Source organism: Meriones unguiculatus, chromosome 10 (genome assembly GCF_030254825.1).
Source record: "Meriones unguiculatus strain TT.TT164.6M chromosome 10, Bangor_MerUng_6.1, whole genome shotgun sequence".
Taxonomy (NCBI): domain Eukaryota; kingdom Metazoa; phylum Chordata; class Mammalia; order Rodentia; family Muridae; genus Meriones; species Meriones unguiculatus.
The window spans coordinates 6,426,251-6,443,562 of record NC_083358.1 but is presented as its reverse complement, the minus strand read 5'-3'; the positions used below and the strand labels follow the sequence as shown (position 1 = coordinate 6,443,562).

Sequence of the window (17,312 nt, the reverse complement as noted above, 5' to 3'; positions counted from 1 at the left end):
TTATTCTGAGAAACTATGCCCCCCCATTTCCTCTCCTCGTATTGATAACTTACACGAGGAACTATCTACAGAAACCAATGCAAGGTTATTCTGTCAGCAAGGATACCTAGATTACAGACCTTGACAAGTTTCAGTGCCTCACTGCCTTTTTGTTTCAGAATGTAATTCAGGACCCCATACTCTGTTTAGTTGTCATATCTCCTCCAGTCTGATTTTTCCATTATCCCAAAGTGTCCTCCAGTGTTTATAAGTCTTGGCAGGAATAAAGTGATGTCTCTGGAAAAAGCCCAGCAGATACTGTACAAAGCAAATGATTGATGCTAATGTGGCCAGTAGGGACACTGATGTCAAATATCCCAAGAGTTAAACTAAGAACACATCAGTTCTCTGCTAGAAATACAATGTCGTCATGAGAAAATGCTAGGTGCAGATGGGGGAGGAGTGTTCACTGGAACTCTGACCAGTGCTGCTCCAGGCGAGGGGCTCAGAATCTGCAAGTGGTCATATGTGAGTTCACTGATGGGGTAAAGAACCCCAAGCTTTACTCTGTGAGGGGTTAATAGGCATCTAGGGAGTGGAGGGCCCAGGCACAGAGTGTAGATGCCTTTGCAACAGCAGTTTTACCCCCTGTAGTTTAGCTTGTTTCCTCAGAATCAGCTGTGCCATAGAACCTAAGGTGTACAGTTGAATGAATTTCACAATGCAAGGCTGACTGCAAAATCCCATATAACTTACTTAAATCTAGAAAAAGAACATTTCCTCTGGGGGAAAAAAAGACTAGAGAGTTGGATGCATTGAGGGCCCCAACAAGAGAGTGACAGACTGAAGTTCTGTCTGTGGTGAATGTTGTTACTGTTTCTCTTCATAAACCCCTTCCAGGGAACTGGTCAGCAGAAGTGCTACTGTCCTCTTTCCCTGTTGGTCGGCAAGGAGGAGTCTTAGGAATCTGGAGAGGAGGTCTGGGATTTGAACCCTGGCAGTTGCCTCCTTAGGAGCTCATTTCATTCCAGGCAGAAGCTTGCAAGTGAGACCTGGTAGCTCTCTGCCTTAAAATATGGGAGGTGCTGCTTCCTTGTCCTTAGTTCTCAAGGGCAGATCTAGACAGTCACACTGGCACTGTCCCGCACCGATGGAGGTAGTCTTAGAGTGGGGCTTGGAACTGACACTGGAACCTGCTGGAGGAGTTGGTACCTTCAGAGCATGGAGCCACCATTAAGGAGGATGAAACATTCCCAAAACATTGGATTGGATTACTATCTTGAATGAACTTCTTTGCACCTTTCGTATCTTCACAGTCAAGAACTGCCCAGTAGGATTACATATGCATAGCTTATGGTGGAGCAGACAGATCTACTTCCCCAAAAGGAGCCTCATATTGGTGATAGGCAATGATGGAGTGCTCTAGAGAGAGCACCTACATGGTTGATGTCATACAGTAGTGAGCTTTGGAAGAATGAAGTCTGGTAAGGGAGGCTGGAGAGGTGAAAAGGCGGAAACGGGTTCAGCATGTCCCTGAAAAAGTTGAAAGCTGTGATGGAGAATATATGCAGTAGTGACCACCTGTGTGGTGATCCTGGAACTCATGAGGAAGAGGCAGGTCTGTCTCTTAATTTGGAGGCCTCTGGTCTACATAGTGAGTTCCAGGTCATCCAGGGCTATGTAGGAAGACCTTGTCTCAAAAGTTGAGGATAAACAGTGCTAGAAAGCGAGTGTTGGGGAGGGCTGGGAACAGTGAGTAGAACGATGAAGTCTGGACAGGTCCCGTGCTGATCTGTCAGTAATGCCACTTCTGTGAGAGGAGCTGCAGCCTGTTTGCCTTTGCCTTAAGATGGAAATGGGTTTGGATAGAACCAGAAGTGAAACCTTGGTGTGTGTACACCCTGCTGCCACAAACTGGGTTCCTTTGAACACAGCCAAAAACCAAGGCATCTTCATCTTGCCAACAGACCCAGGGAAGGAATTTGGCTGCCTTGAAGTTCCTGTGGGCTGTGGGTTTCCAAGATGGGAACAGCCACCTCCTGAGGTCAGCTTATGCACTGGCCAGAGCCAGGGATGGCTTAGAATGGAGATCATTGGTGCAGATCATCTTCTGTGCTTTGGATGCATCTCTGAAGATATCTGTAACTCAGCCTTTGTGGACTCGGGGTGGATTTTAGGCTGTGTGACCTGTTACCAGTTGAACATTGTAACTGTTGGTCAGCTTGCACTCTTGGTCATGTTCCACGTTTCAGCCAATGACAAGGCAATGCCACTCCTGATCTCAGAGTTCTGTAAACATGCTCACTGAAGTCTATAAAACCAGTAAAGTCAAGGGCGATAGCTCCCAAAGTCTGTCCTTGTGAAGAGATGTGTGACTGTGATTACCCTTCCAGGTTTGAAATTTCATGGGATTAAAGATCTGTGGGATTCAGATTATTCCCATTTTTTTGAAAGTAAGGGTTTAATATTTACAATGTGTTTCAGAATTCCATAACTCACATTTGTCTAAAATGCCATATAAAGGAGGAAGCAGGAAGAGGAAGGAGTTCAGGGATGGAAGCCACTGCTACTGGGCCCACAGGCAGTTGTCAGTCACCCATTCAGTCCCACTTGCTCTTGGCTTCTAAGATCACAAGGGTGAAGGATCACCTCATGGAAACACATTTTTTTTCTCATCTCCATCAGGGATCCTTGTAATAGGAAGTTGAAGAGGAGCTGGAAGAGCCCTGCTCTTTAGAGGGTCGCCCCTTTAGAGGTGTGCTAGTATCCTTCTATTTCTCAGGCTCCTAGTAGTTTGAAGTGTCATTAAATCCCTGACTCAAAGCCTGGGATCTTTGAGTTATGGGCAGATAAGAAATTGTGTCTGGCTTTGTGGTCTGTCCGCACTGGTTACCGTCACTTTGCAGAGCAGAAGTTGGATGTGTATATTTCCCAGGAAGCTGTGTCTACACTCACTCTAGAGGTGGACAGTGTCACTCTTTGGGGGTGAGGGGTGTGGGGCCTGTGCTCTCCCACTAAGTAGTGATAAGAGCTGGACGCAGGCTGGGGTGAGAGTGGTGTGGCAGGTGAGAGCATTTGGCACAGGTGCCCTCCATTGTGCTCTTGCGCATCATACTCGGGCCGCTGGCCGTCTGCTGCCAGTTACAACGGCTGGTCCAGGTGCTTCTGGTCCAGGCTTTATCCTGCTGAATTGGGCAGCAAATATCAGGAGACAGCTGCTGTCTCAGGCACCCTCATGTACGTCAGGGATTATAGTTTATTTTGGAAAGATGAATGCATCAGTAACAGCCTTTCAGAATGTGGCTCATAATCACCTACAGACCTGGGGACCAACCTTTCCTATCACCTCAAATCCAGGACCACACTTTCTCGTTACTTAAGACCTGGAGACCACCATTTTCCATCACAGTTTTTTGTAGTTAGTTTAAAAAGCTCAAGCTCTTTTCAACAGGAACAGGGCTTGAATAATTGTTTTAAATAATCCCAGAAAAGGGTTGTGTAGTTTCTGTGTTTTCAGGTGTCAGTTCTCTCAGAGAAGACAGGTTTACTTGTGTTATCGTGTCCCTTAAACCTATACTTAAGTAACAATTCCTGAAAACATGGACATTCTCCTCTACAAACAACCTCAGTGTAGTTATTACACCAGGAGATTTTAATTTCTCCTGCTAAAACACTAGATTCTTACAGCTCACTGATTATCCCAGTAGTGTTCTTAGTTGCAAAAAGATTCTGTGTGGAATTCCTGTGTGTGTGTGTATGTATGTATGTGGTTTTCCTAGTTTTTTGCTATACCTTGTATAATACTACATTAGGTGAGGTCTATATTCTACAGAATAGAAGCTCAGAAAAATGCAAAGTATACATTTATTATTGGCCATACCACTTGGCATAGCCATTTCCTTTTGAGTTCTGGGAAGACTGAGGGGAGGCTGGTAGCAGAGGCCACAGGGTCTGTCCAAGCTGGCTGTTAAGTACAAGTGTAGGGTGACTGACACGAACTGAGAGTGTGGTCTCTCCGTGTCCTCTGTTAGATTGATTAAAAGGTGGAGGAGCCCGGACTCTAGTACCCACTTTCCTGTTGGGCAGAGTAGAGTGGCTTCTGGGGAGCCCCTAAAGCTCAGCGCTGGACTGTTCATGCATAGTCTAAGTAGTTTATGCATTTGTTCATCCTAAAGATTAAGGTGAAGAAAAAAATAAAACAACCCAAAATGTTCCCCAGGGCAGAAAGTCAAATGGATCTGTTTTCTTAGGTGTCTTATTTTATTAGAAGAAAGTCTTGCTGTGTGTATCCCTGGCCAGCCTAGAACTCACTGTAAAGATCAAGTTGGCCCTCCTGTCTTAGCGTCCTAGTTCTGGGATTAAAGACATGCACCACATACATAGCTCTTAAGTTATTTTTCAGATTTTAACTCTGAATATGTGTGCACATGTGTGTGGATGGAGGTCAGAGAGTAACTTCCAAGAGTTCCCCCCCCCCATCATGTGGGTTTAGATTATGGAACTCTGGCAGTTCAGGTTTTGTGGCAAGTGCCTTTATGTGCTGAGCCATCTTGATAACCCTAAGCAATTCTTTTTAATACATCCAACAGGTTTTCTTCAAAAAGAAGTTATTCTTGGCAATTGCTTTAAAGAGAAGCAGTTTCTTACTCTTATGTTGCTACCACAGCTGAAATTGATGACAAGTGTTCTCGTTATCTTCCTTCACCTAGTCACTGGAGTACCACATCCAGATGCCTGGTGCTTCTGAGATGGAGTTGAGAACTGTGAAGGCTTTGTAGGTGAGGTGCCCTGGGGTGTACTTGCTCCAGGATACCCTACTCTTCTGTAAAGCAGGGAGGGGATGTGTCCTGGTCCACTACTTGAGACCATTGCCATGCATTGGAGTGTCAGTGGCATTTTATACACAGGTCCTGGCATGGGGTGTGTTCTGGCTTAAGGAAGACACTACTATTGAGATGGGTTCTGCAAGCTAGAGTTTCTTGCCCTTATGTATGTACTGTGTACATTTTCCTCATTTGAGCTTCTCAGATCTGGTCCTGTTATTTTTGAGCTCAAGGGTTTAGACATTTTAATGGGAAAATAAATTGAAAACTAAAATGACTTCAAACTTTTTTTTTTTTTTTTTTTTTTTTTTTAAATAAAGACAGTGTTCTCACTAGGTAGCCCAGTCTAATCTCTGTCTGCCTCTGCCTCTAGAGTGCTGGGTGCTGGGACTAAAGCCTTGGCCCAGCATTCTGGTCAGATCTTTGAGTTTGCTTCGGTCTGGCCTCAGCTTAGTGGGCCAGCATTAACAGAGTACACAGTAGAAGAGCATGGCTGGTATGGTCCAGGTTGGTATTAGTGTCTGGGATGTTGGCTTATGTAGTAGAGATGAATGTGCAGGTTGGGCCTTGTAGGCCACATTTGAAGTGTGTGGAGGTGGCTCTGTTCTCAGTTAAGGAGATGCAGGTAGTAGCCATCAAGCAGCATTTTCCTTGGTCCCGGTCATGGGGTTTAAAATCCTAAAAGCAACGCTTTACATTAAAGTATGTGCTGTGGTCTGTTCATCAGTCCAGGTCGTTCATAATCTCTGGAAATGTGACTGATAACCTTGCAATAGGCCCTCCTGTTGGTGAGTCAGTTGCGCAAATACCCTTTGTCTGCTGCAGGTTAGGTGCAGGCGGTCTAGTGCAGCCCAGCAGCTCTTGGTGTGCTGTGTGGCAGAAGCAGCAGATAGTGTAGACAAAGTGGATACTGTGTGATCCAATGAAACCATATATGGGGGCTGAAATTTCATCGAATATTTATATCCTGAAGTACAGTAGTTCTTTAAAAATTTCTTCTATTTTAAAATGTAAGGTCAACCTTTGACTCATGGGTTGCACAGAAACAGATGGAGGTAGAGCTGGCCTAGGACCCCCAGCTTGTCACTATGTTGCCCCTATAGAGTCTATGCGTGAGAAACAGACTGAGGTCCTAGGTAGGCCAACTAGAAGGGCTGGAGGAGAGCTGGGGAAGGTTAATGGTGTGGATGGACGGAGCCTTTGAAGGAGCTGGAATGGACCGGGTGGGAAAAACAGTACAGAAGCAGCCGACAGGTACAATTCCTGCTCAGTTACGCATGGTTTGGGAGGCTCACCAAGTCCACCATCCGTGTGTGCCATGGAGACATGACTTGTCGGAACCAGGGTTCTTGGCAGTTGATGCACGCGGGTGACAAGTGCGAGCAGAGAAGGGATGCTGGGAGGAGCCAGCAGGAGGAGGACACCCCAGGGATGTTGAAGGGAGCAGGCCCAGAGTGACTGACCAGGTCCTGCAGGCTTCGTGCCTGAGGAGCTGGGGAATGCGCCCCCTCCCCCCAAGCAGTTGGGGAGAGCAAATGGTGAGTCAGGAAAGCTTGGCTTGAGGTTTTGGGATGGACACTTTCGTACTGCAGCCTAGACAAGGTAAAGTGCTAGATAAAGCGCAAGAGAAAAGAGGCAGAGATGGAGGTTGGCCTAACGCCCGTTCTGCAAGCCTCCAGTGCTGTGGTTACCAGAGGGTGACCCACATCCTCTGGGACATCTGGAACACCTTCTCAGGGGGTCTGTGGGACCAAAGGGATGATGAGAGATGATCTCTTTCTGTGTCAGCATTGGGACTCATAGCACAGAATTGGTGGTGAGGTTGCTGGTGCTTGAACACAGGTCAGGTCTCTGGCACCATGCTGTGTTCTTGTGCTCTCTGCAAGGCAGTGGAACATCAAATAACATGTTTTTACCCAAGAATGTCCTTGATGGGCTGGAGAGATGGCTCAGTGATGAAGAGCACTTGCTGCCCTTCCAGAGATGCCAGGCCAGTTCTCATCATCTGGGTCTGGCTGCTGACAGCTGTAACTCCAGTTCCAGGAGATGTGATGCTTCTGGTCTCTGAGGGTATCTGCACCCATGTACATATTCCCACATGCACAAACACAATTAAAGAATAAAAATAAATACGTTTTTAAAAAAGATTGTTCTAAATGTCTCAGTAAAGCCATTACTTTTCTAAGTTTCCGTTTTAAAACCTCATCTTAACACTGATAATATGGATGGATGAAATGGGATTGCTCCCAGGATAGCCCTCTGCAGTAATGGAAGCTGTGAGCTGGACTAGCTGCTTTCTCATGGACGTCCACACCATGAAATAAAGCCTGACCAACATGGTTTTTCTTGTATAAATGTACAAAGAATGTACAAAGCCTGTTGTGCTAAAGAAGTCTGTTGTTAGTAATAGGAATTGAGTTGTCAAGTGGGATTGGAATTTTTAGGAAGCTGTATTTACTGCTTCAGTGAGCCCAACAGCACCTTTAAGAGGAGTCAGTGCTAACATGAACACATACGAGGCTTTGCTTATTTATTTGGAGATACGGTTCACTACATAGCCCAAGCTAACCTTGGGAATCTTCCTACTCAGTGCTGGGATTATAAGACTGCCTGACTGCCTGGCATAGTGTTTAGTATCGTCGTATGTCATGAATGGCATCTGTAGGCTGAGTATATCATAGTGAGCAGGATTTTCTGAATGATGGATGAAAGCTTACGCTTGGCTTAGAAACCCACTGGGCAAGCAGAACAGAGCAGTGGGTTTTGAGGAATCAGGTGCAAAGTTCCCAGTGTGGTTTCAGGCTCTGGCTGCAGCCAAACTTCAAGAACTAAAGCAAGTGCTGAGTTTTAGGGTCACCGCAAATGAGTGTATCCATAACTGTGCAGAGGCTTTTGAACTACTCTTCTATTTCGAGCTGTGTCTCCCCATGAGGCTGGCTGAAGTCAGGGGCTTCATCCAGAGCTAGCTGTCCTGCCAGCCTATGAGTAGAGTCTGCAGAATTTAACTGTAGCCTGGCAGGTAGCAAGTCTGTAAAAGGACAAGCCAGTGCTACTTCTCATTAAGTTTTTGTTATTTTGGAAATTGTAGCTCTTTTTCATTAAAAAAATATTTTGTATGTTAATATAAATGAAAAATAAAGTTTCAGTTGAGTGTTGGTAGTGCTTACCCTTAATCCCAATACTCAGGAGGCAGAGTATTGCAGAGGCAGGTGGATCTCTGAGTTAAAGGCCAGCCTGTTCTACAGAGTGAGTTTGAGGATAGCCAGGGCTATACAGAAAAACTGTTAGATTTCTTTTTGTCTTGAAAAAAAGTTTTCAGTAACTATTACTTAAAAACAAACAACACAGTGGGGAGTGGTGGCACACGTCTGTGATCCCAGCACCAGGGGAGGCAGAGACAGGCTGATCTCAGTGAATTGGAGGCCAGCCTGGTGTACAAAGTGAGTCCAGGACAGCCAGGGCTGTGCAGAGACACTGGGTCTCAAAAAAACAAAAACCAAACCAAAAAACCCAACACGTCATATAGCTCTTTGGCCTCACTGATTTTAAGGTGTTGGAGGAGACCCTAACCCCAAAAGTCAGAACTGCTGCCTCCCAGCAAGCCAGCCTTTTCACCCCGCACTGGGGTTATGCCTGTGAGTGTTGTACTCAGGGCCTGACTGCCGGCACACTAAGCTGATCCTTCTGTCTGTTTAGATTTCTTTTTGTCTCTCTTTTACCCGTTTATTTTGAGACAAGGTCTCATTATGTGGCTTTGGTTGGGCTGAAACTTGCTATGTAGACCACGCTGACTTCAAAATTCACAGAGGTCTGACTATCTCTGCTACCTGCTTGCCGTGATGAACCACCATATCTGCCCTGGTATTTGGCTTTCGTTCGTTCTTTTTCTTTTCTTTTTTAGACAGTTTTTTTCTGTGTAGCCCCTGGCTGTCCTAGAACTTACTCTATAGACCAGGCTGGCCTGGAATTCACAGAGATCTGCCTGCCTCTGCCTCCGCCTCTGCCTCCACCTCCGCCTCCGCCTCCCACCCAAGAACTGGGATTAAAGGCATGTGCTACCACTGCCCAGAAGATATTTGGCTTTCTTGGAATAGTCTTTAGCTGTTCCTGTGTGTCCAGAAGGCTGTCTGGCATCATCACACATCTGGCCTGTGGTCCACTGCCTATTGCCCCGTTGTGTTCTGGTTGAGGGCGGGTCTTTGGGTGGGCCTTCCTATGGCCATTTATCCTTCCTGCACATGTGGACTTGCGTAAGGAGCTATTTGTGAATGGGGAGGTATGAAAACATGTCACATTTAATCAAGCATCAACCTAGGGGGTGCCTGAGGAGCCTGACCTCAGGTTTGCTCTTTCCTAGTTTTAACTTGATACATTTTTAGAGGTTTTATCATAAAGAAAAATGATTTTTCCAAGGGTAGGACAGGACTCCTGGAACAAGTATTTCTTGCCTTCTCTGTTTTCCTCATATCTGACCATTATTTATGGACTGATTGCCATTTTCTAACTTGTTTCATTCATTCTGTCTGTCGTGTGTGTGTGTGTGTGTGTAAGAGAGGGGTCGAGAGAGGTGTGTGTCTGTAAGTGTCCAGGAATGTCCACACATGTGCACATGTATGAAATGGCAGAGATAAATACTGGGTATCTGTCACTCTACCTTGTTTTTTGAGCCAGTGTTTGTCTCTGAACCTGGAGTTTTGTTAGACTGGCAGGCAAAGTAAGCTCTGGATCTACCTCTGCCTCAGCAGCCCTCAGGGCCTTTCTGTGGTGCTGAGGATCCAAACTCAGTCCCTGGAATGTGCACAGCAGGCACTCCCCACTCCTCAGCCCCCATCTCATTCTTTTTTGTACTTCACCCCAGATATGATTTAGGGCAAGAAGTAAGCTGAACCTTCCCATGTGCCTTAGTTAATAAAAAAATGGATCCTGTTGCTGACCTCCTGGCTTTTAGATTTTATTTGTTAATGCTCTTGTGTCCTGAAAAGACTGGGGTAATCTTTGATACTCCAACAGTTTCCATGTTCCTGGAGACTTGAGTACCAATTTGTTACTGCTTTAAGTTGACAGGAACTAACTGATTATATTTATATTTAATTTAACTTATTTTTGAGACAGTCATTATATATGTAGTCTAGGCAACCTGGAATTTGCTATGTAGGTTGGCCAGTCTGACCTTGACCTCAGAGATCCACCTGTTGCTGCATCCCAAGCACTAGAATCAAAAGTGTGTACCACTGTGTGATAATTTTTCTGGTACTGTGGACTTGACATTCCAACTCTCATGAATCCTGAAATCTCTAGAGCAAAGCAATATGCTGGGGACACTGGGAATTTTGGGCCCAGAAGCCGTTCTTTCTACTCCTGTGGTGGTTCTGAGAGCACCTTCTGTACATAGCATGTCCTGCCTACATTCCTCGCTTGTACTCACTAAGGGCTGGCTTTTTGGCTTTTGCTAACAGTGAAGCATATTTTTATCTTCTATAAAGTGAGGCCGGATAAGCCATAGATGCTTTCCACAGCCCCTTCCAGACATGTCAGGAGCACGCTAGGCTTTCACTGGTGACATGTGCAGTGGGCTTGTTAGACCCACTGCTGGACAGGCATCTGGAGACTGGCCTGTCATTCCAGCCCAGGGCAGTGTGTCTGGCTGCCTTGCCTTGCTTCCTGTGGAAATAACCCCACCAAGCCAGATGTAGCGTGAAGGCTCCTGGAAAGGCTTGATGTAAGAAACAGCTCTGAGATGCCTGTCCTCAAAGCTGGTGGGAAAGAGGCCATTTGTCTGAACATCCTGCATGATGTGGTTCGTGCCGTGACCGGGAAAGTCCTGTTGGAGAATGTGCTGGAACACAGTGCGCCTTTGTTCAGTCATTTTCTCTCTCTTGCTGCCTTTGTTTTTTCATGTCATGAGAGCTGATAGTCTGTAGTGTTTCCTTTTTTAACCTTCACCCCTAAAGTGAAGCTTTAAACAGTGTTGTTTGTCCCCTCTGTCCCATCCCGTGCGAAGACCAGACCCATACGCTACCACTGAGCCACACTCCCATACCTCTCTTTAATTTGAGACAGGCTTTTTTGTTCTGTTTTGTTTTTTGAGACAGGGTTTCTCCGTGTAGCCCTAGCTGTTTTGGAACTCACTCTGTAGACCAGGCTGCCCTGGAACTCAGAGATCTGCCTGCCTCTGCCTCCTGAGTGCTGGGATTAAAGGCGTGTGCCAACACCACCTAGAGAGACAGGGTTTTATTAAATTACCCTGACTAGGCTTACTTCTAGCACAGTAGGCTTGAATTTGTCCTTCCATCTCAGCTTCCCCAAAATAGCTTTAAAAAATTCCTATATTTAAAAAAAAATTCCTATATTAATACTTTTAGTTTTCTCTCATGCTGTAAATATTGAAAATTTAAAAATATATTTGTGCTACATTGCTGACTCATGACAGGGAGCTGACTGGTTAGTATTGATAGCTAGTTTGTCACTCACATATAATTAAGCAGTTGAGTTTATGCAATTAACTATAGTTCAGTCCTGTGGAGATCAGAGCATAGACACAAGGGCTTTGAAGACCTTAGTCCATAGTTTTTAATTTAATGTACTGTGTGTGTTTGAGACAAAATCTCATAATGTAGCCCCAGCTTACCTGGAACTTGCCATGTAGACCAGGCTGGCCTCAGACTTACAGAGATCTGCCTGCCTCCGCCTCCCTAGTGCTGGGATTACAGGTGTGTGCCACCGTGCCTGGCTTTGACTTTTATTGAAATATAGTGTTAACTTTTGTGTTACTGGCACAACTGTATGTATTAACAAGGCACAGTGTGACATTTCCACACAGTGTGCCGTGCACCGACCAGCTCAGTGTAAACGGGGCCCGCCTCAACCAGTGGGTTCTCAGTGGCAGTGCTGCTATCACACTGGCATCTGTGTCTTGCATGAGCACAGTGCCTTTCATCGGACCCATCTTAGGCAAATATACTGCTTGCCAGCATGGGCCAGGCTCTGGGCAGGCTGCTCAGATGCTTCCCGGGGACTCCGTGTTCAGCAGTATATGGGAGGCAGATGCTTAGCAAATCAGATATTTAAGAAATATAGTAAGGGCTGGAGAGATAGCTCAGAGGTTAAGAGCACTGGCTGTTCATCCAAAGGTCCTGAGTTCAATTCCCAGCAACCACATGGTGGTTCACAACCATCTCTAGTAAGATCTGGTGCCCTCTTCTGGTGTGTAGGCATACATGCAGGCAGAACACTATAAACAAATAAATCAGAGAGAGAGAGAGAGCGCGCCAGAGGAAACTGCCTACGTGTAAGCAGGACAGGGAACTAGGGAGGTGGGTGCTGGTGTCCATTATGACTTAATATCACTGAAGAGCCTGTCCGGGACTAAAGAACATGTGGGAAAGGAGCAAGGGGCCACCAGCTCTCTAGTTGGAAGGGCCTAGACTAGGCTGTTCCTTATGAGGTGGGGTGATTGGACAGGTCTAGTGAGTGAGCCAGGAAGAGAGCCCAAGACAGATGCTGTTGGTGTATGGCCACCTGCTGAGGACACAGAAGCTGCCCTCATTCCATTGCAGCACGAGCTGAGGAAATCTTATGTCTCTAATGTGGCCTTTGAGCTGCTGTTGAGAGCTCTGGAGGAGGAAGAAGGTGGTGAACCCTGAGGAGCTGCACATGAATCCAGGTGCTAGGTGATGCCAGAGTCTGTAGGAGGGAATAAAAGAACCACCCACGCATGAGGCTTTGGCGCTAGCAGCTGGGTAATATGGGCCACTGCCAACAGTTGAGATGGTGGGAAGGGCTGTGTTTGGTACCTGGAGTTAATATCCAAGGAGAGCTGTCTAGAGGCCTGTGCTGGGAGAGTGCTGCAGTGTGTGCTAGATGCATGAGAGACTTGAAGCTGAGCACAGGCCTCCAGTGCCATTGAGCAGAGGGCCTTGCTCTGGAGTTGATAGGGAGCGGGCAGAGATGGAACAACAGTGGCCTAGGGGAATCATCCTGCAGGAAGCCAGGGATGGTGTGTGTGGTCAATGGCGAGCGCTGTGGGAGAGAAGCCAGAAGCCCTGGAGCCGGAGCAGCCTGGAAGGGCTGAAACTCAAAGGAGAGGAGCTCAGAAACAGTGCAAAGAAGAAGGAAGTAGAGTGACTTCACCAAGTGCCCCAGAAAACTTGGCTCTCTGGAGGGAGCCCTGGGAGCAGGGCAGGAAAGCGAGATGGTCTGGGAGCTCTGCAAAAGTGAGTGGAGAAAGTGTGACTTGGTAGTCTAGGAGTTTTGAGGAGGTGGGGTGGGGCCTGTGTGAGATGGGTTAAAGAAGGCAGCACTAGATTATTGGATCAGTGGCTGGAGTCTCTGTGCTGGGGAAAAAGTCTCAGGTGCTGTTTGTGATTTGATGCCTGTGCTAACTCTGTGCACGGAACTCCACTGACCTAGAAACGCTGTGTCATAGGCAAGCAGTAAGGAATAAATAAGTCATGTGGAAAGCAAACCCAAGGGAAAGGAGACCCCATATCTGCCTTCCCCTAGGGAGTCACGTTAGGTTTGAAATGTTCTACCCCAAACTGTGTACATCTCACAGGTGTGGGAGTCATGCACACGCTGTGGAGGGCACCCCTGTACTCTTATGCACGACCCAGAGCTTTCTGCTGGTGCTCCTTTCTGTGGTATGTTGGGGTGGCATGATGAAGTCATTTTTCCATGTTCACATGTGGCGGGGCCACCCCTCATCTTGCTGTGTCCCTGCTGGATGCTTGGGTTGTGACTTTGGTGGACTGCCCTTTGTCCACGTGCACCCTGGGAGCTCCAGGACTCTAGATGGTAATTGCAGTTGGAGTCTTTACTGAACGTTAGTCTTAGTCCGGCTGTTTTATTATATTAGGACTGGATTCTCCCCAGGCCTTCTGAGAAATGGTAAAGTTAACTTGCCAAAATGGCAACTGCATGCACGGCTCTCTGTTCAGTTTTCTGGGCTGCTTGCCCTGTTTTTTTCTGTTGAAAGCTTCACTGTTAGCAGAATTTTAAACGTTTTTATCCTGGCAACAGAAGCGTTTGGATAAACAACTAGGAGGGCAGCAGTGTCCAAATTCAGGGTTTTATGTCCAGTCCAGAGTGTTTTCTTAAGCCACTTGCAGAGCTTTTTAGAAAGTAGGAAGATGCTGGGGTTGCGTATTCAAAAGCTATTTCCGTGGGCCCCTTAGGAGAGGCAGGCATTGCTCATGGAATCTGTGGGTTAGGGGCAGGGGTGACTAGGCTACAGGGCCAGAGGAAGCAGCTTAAGACCAGGCGGTTATTGTACTGCTTGACAAGGCTGCCCATAGCAGATGGTGGAGGGGCAGGGGTTAGTTCCACATATGTGAGGAGCTGGCCCGTCCCTTCTAGATCATTGCTCTTCATGTGTTTCCATGTTTGGGCCTGGATAAGGCCCAGGCTGCAGGCCGGTTCTCTGGAGGACGGTCCCTAGAGGCTTCTGCATCTTTTAGGCTTGTAGGAGTATCCAACCTTTTGACCTTTTGACAGACATGGTCATTTGTGAAGTTCATGCATAAAAGCCATGCAATCAAGTAAACCTCCCCAAACCTTGCTGTTTTAAGTAAGTTAATGATGTTGTATAGTGCAGCATTTACTGCTCTCCTGGGGTGGACGTGGCTTGGGGGCCATGGACCAGGCAGGCTTTGTAGCTGCACTTGCTGAAGCTGCGAAGGTGAGTCTGTCTGGCAGCCATCTGCCCTGAAGTACGAGGCTGGCTTGCTGGTGATTCTAGTATCCTTGCAGCCTTGAAAACTAAAAGACTTGCCTGTCTGTGCATTTTCCTGAAAAGGGTCTGTAGCACATTTCCAGTTCTTTGGATTTGCTAGACCCTGGACTGCTTTCAGTCTGGTGCTGTATTTGGCTGGGTAGCGTTAGGAAGGTGAAGACTGCTGCCTCTGCCCAGAACTGAAGCTAGCTCCCAGTAGTCTTTGCTTGTCAATTTGGAAGCGAGAAGACTGGGTTTATAGCATAGGGTATGCTATTTTTCAGCCGTGGCTGCTCTGTCCTTCAAGTTCCTCCTCAGAGGCCTTGGGGAGGTGTGGGCATAGAGGCCTAGGGGGACGTAAGGACGCTGCATCTGATCCCAGACTCGGACAGTCATGAGACTGAGGTTGAAGACAGCAGTGCTGATCAGAGTTGGGATGGCCATGTCATCATGGGATGACACTGTCAACATGTGTGTCTGATCACTGTTTAGAAGTGGAATGTGGAAGGAAGAGGAAAACAAGAATGTTCTTTCCTCGCATGGGTCCTAGGCCATCCCCTGACTAGACCTTGCATATCCTGTGCATATCTAGTCCTTTCTTCTTCCTTCGCCTTTCCTGCTGTTTCTACTCCCAGAGAGCAACACTCAGAGCCACTCCTTGCACAGTGCATGACATTCCACCGCACAGCTATTCTGCTGCTGCTAAAATCACTGCCTTGGGCTCCCTTTCCATTCTGTTTGGCATGGATCTTTGCACACTGTGTATGTGCTGGAAGGTTCCTGTGTCCAGGGAGGTCTTCCAGTGTCACTGCAAGGTCCCTGCGAGCTGCTGGGGCTCGGGGCCTTGTCAGGTAGTATGTTGCAGTGATCTAGCAGGTGCAGGACCTGTCTGTTTCGGCCTTTTCTTGTGACTGATTTCTGATGCTCATTTTCATAGGTTTACTGGTCTTTCCTATTGCTGTGGAGGACAAAAAAAGAAAACAAGAATTGGCCTATGTGTAGCAAGTATTTTTTTTTTTCTTCTCCAGTTTGAATTTTCTTTTTTCATTTTTCAAGACCGAGTTTCTGTGTGTAGCCTTGGCTGTCCTGGACTTGCTTTGTAGACCAGGCTGGCCTTAAACTCACAGAGGTCTGCCTCCCTGAGTGCTGAATTACAGGCATGCACCACCACGCCCAGCTTTGAATTTTTTCTTAAAAAACATTTTGATTAAATAAAATGCAAACGAAAATGCGTGTTTGGGTGTAGTGACTTGTACTTGTGGTGTTAATCAATGTGTTGCAGTACAACCCCCCTTCTTTTTTTTTTTTTTTTTTGCCTTATTTCATATCTTGCAAAGAGAGACCATGACACCCTCTTTCCCCAAAGACCTGGTGAGGAAAAAAGTTCATGAATGTCAAGTGTTTTTCCCCCCCACTGCAGCTGTTCCACTTGGTGACTGTCAGCTTTTTCAGGGTTGCCCAGAGTAGCTCCTTCAGGTTGGTTCTGCAGATGTGAGCCTCACACTGTTTGTGGTGTCCTTAACTGAAATGTGATGGCTGCCTCCTTCAGATGGGAGCCCAGTGATCTTCACAGTGACCTTATAGGTGTTCTACCAAGTCTGGGCTTTGCGGATGCGTTTCTTGCGTGGACTATGTAATTACCCCTTTCTTTAAGGAGCCTGGCTTCCTTCTGGTGAGGTCTGCCCCTTTAGCACTGTAGCCAGGTCCAGGAACATGTCCTGCTGAAGAGCCCTTCTCCTTTGCTGCCTCTGCCCTGATTCAACACACGTCCACACCCGAGTTTGCCTTCCTGTTCAGATTGTGGTACCCAGATATGTACTTGATCACTCTGAGATCTTCATGTCAGCTTTTCCACTTCTCAGGAGTGTTCAGCAGGCTTGGATGCTGTGAGTAGCCAGTGTTGAACAAGACATACTCAGCTACTCAGCAGGGATTCCCAGTGCCCCTTGCAACAGAAAGATGGGCAGACTTTGTTTTGTAGTGTGCTTTCCCCCTTTGAAACAGTTATAAGCCATCTGTTGTCAGTGCAGGGAAAGCGGTGTGTGTGTATGTCTCCTCCCTCTCCCAGCCTTCCTCTCAGTGCTCAGCACCCTCAGCCAATTTGCTCTCTTCTACTGATTCTGAAGTTGTTTTAGTTTTGTAGATATTTTACAACACGCCTGAACATGGGGTGCCATTCCTAGACAACGTATGTGATCAAAATCTGTTGCCTTCAGATTTGACAGTGATTTTTGTTTAGATATAAGATTATTGGCTCATATTTCTCTCTCATAGTGTTATTTTATTATGTGTATTAGTACTTTGTCTGCACGTATGCCTGTCCATCATGTGCATGCTGTGCCACGAGAGGCCGAAAGTGGGTGTCAGATTCCTCTGGAATTGAAGTTGAAGATGGTTGTGAATTGTCATTTGGGTGCTAGGGAGGGAACATTCTCTTTAGTAATTTTTACTTTCTTATTTTCCTGTTGTTTTTGTTAAGACTTGACCTGTTGTATTTGTTTGCTCTTGAGTTTCTCCTAATTTGGTCTTTCTGTAACTTAACTTTTAACCATTTATTTAGATCTGTGTTGATGGATCTGTTCTCACTTTCATGTTGGAGCATAAGGTCTCTGGTGGTCACAGGAGCTGGAAGAAAGTCACAGATGGGTCTGTTAGGGGAAGTTTTTTGGAGTGGAGTGTCTGGAGGGCTATACAGCTATGACGGGTTCTCTGGGATGTGATAGTCACCAAGGAGGCCGAGGTGCCATGGGAGCAGGCAGTGATTGACAGGCTGCTTCTGTAGGCCACTGGGGCCCACTGGA

General features: G+C 46.7%; 1 protein-coding gene across 8 annotated transcripts in view; it reads left to right on the top strand.

Annotated features, from left to right (window-relative positions):
- Banp (BTG3 associated nuclear protein) overlaps positions 1-17,312 on the top strand; it is an 88,384-nt gene that overhangs the window by 2,652 nt on the left and 68,420 nt on the right. The window lies entirely within an intron of this gene.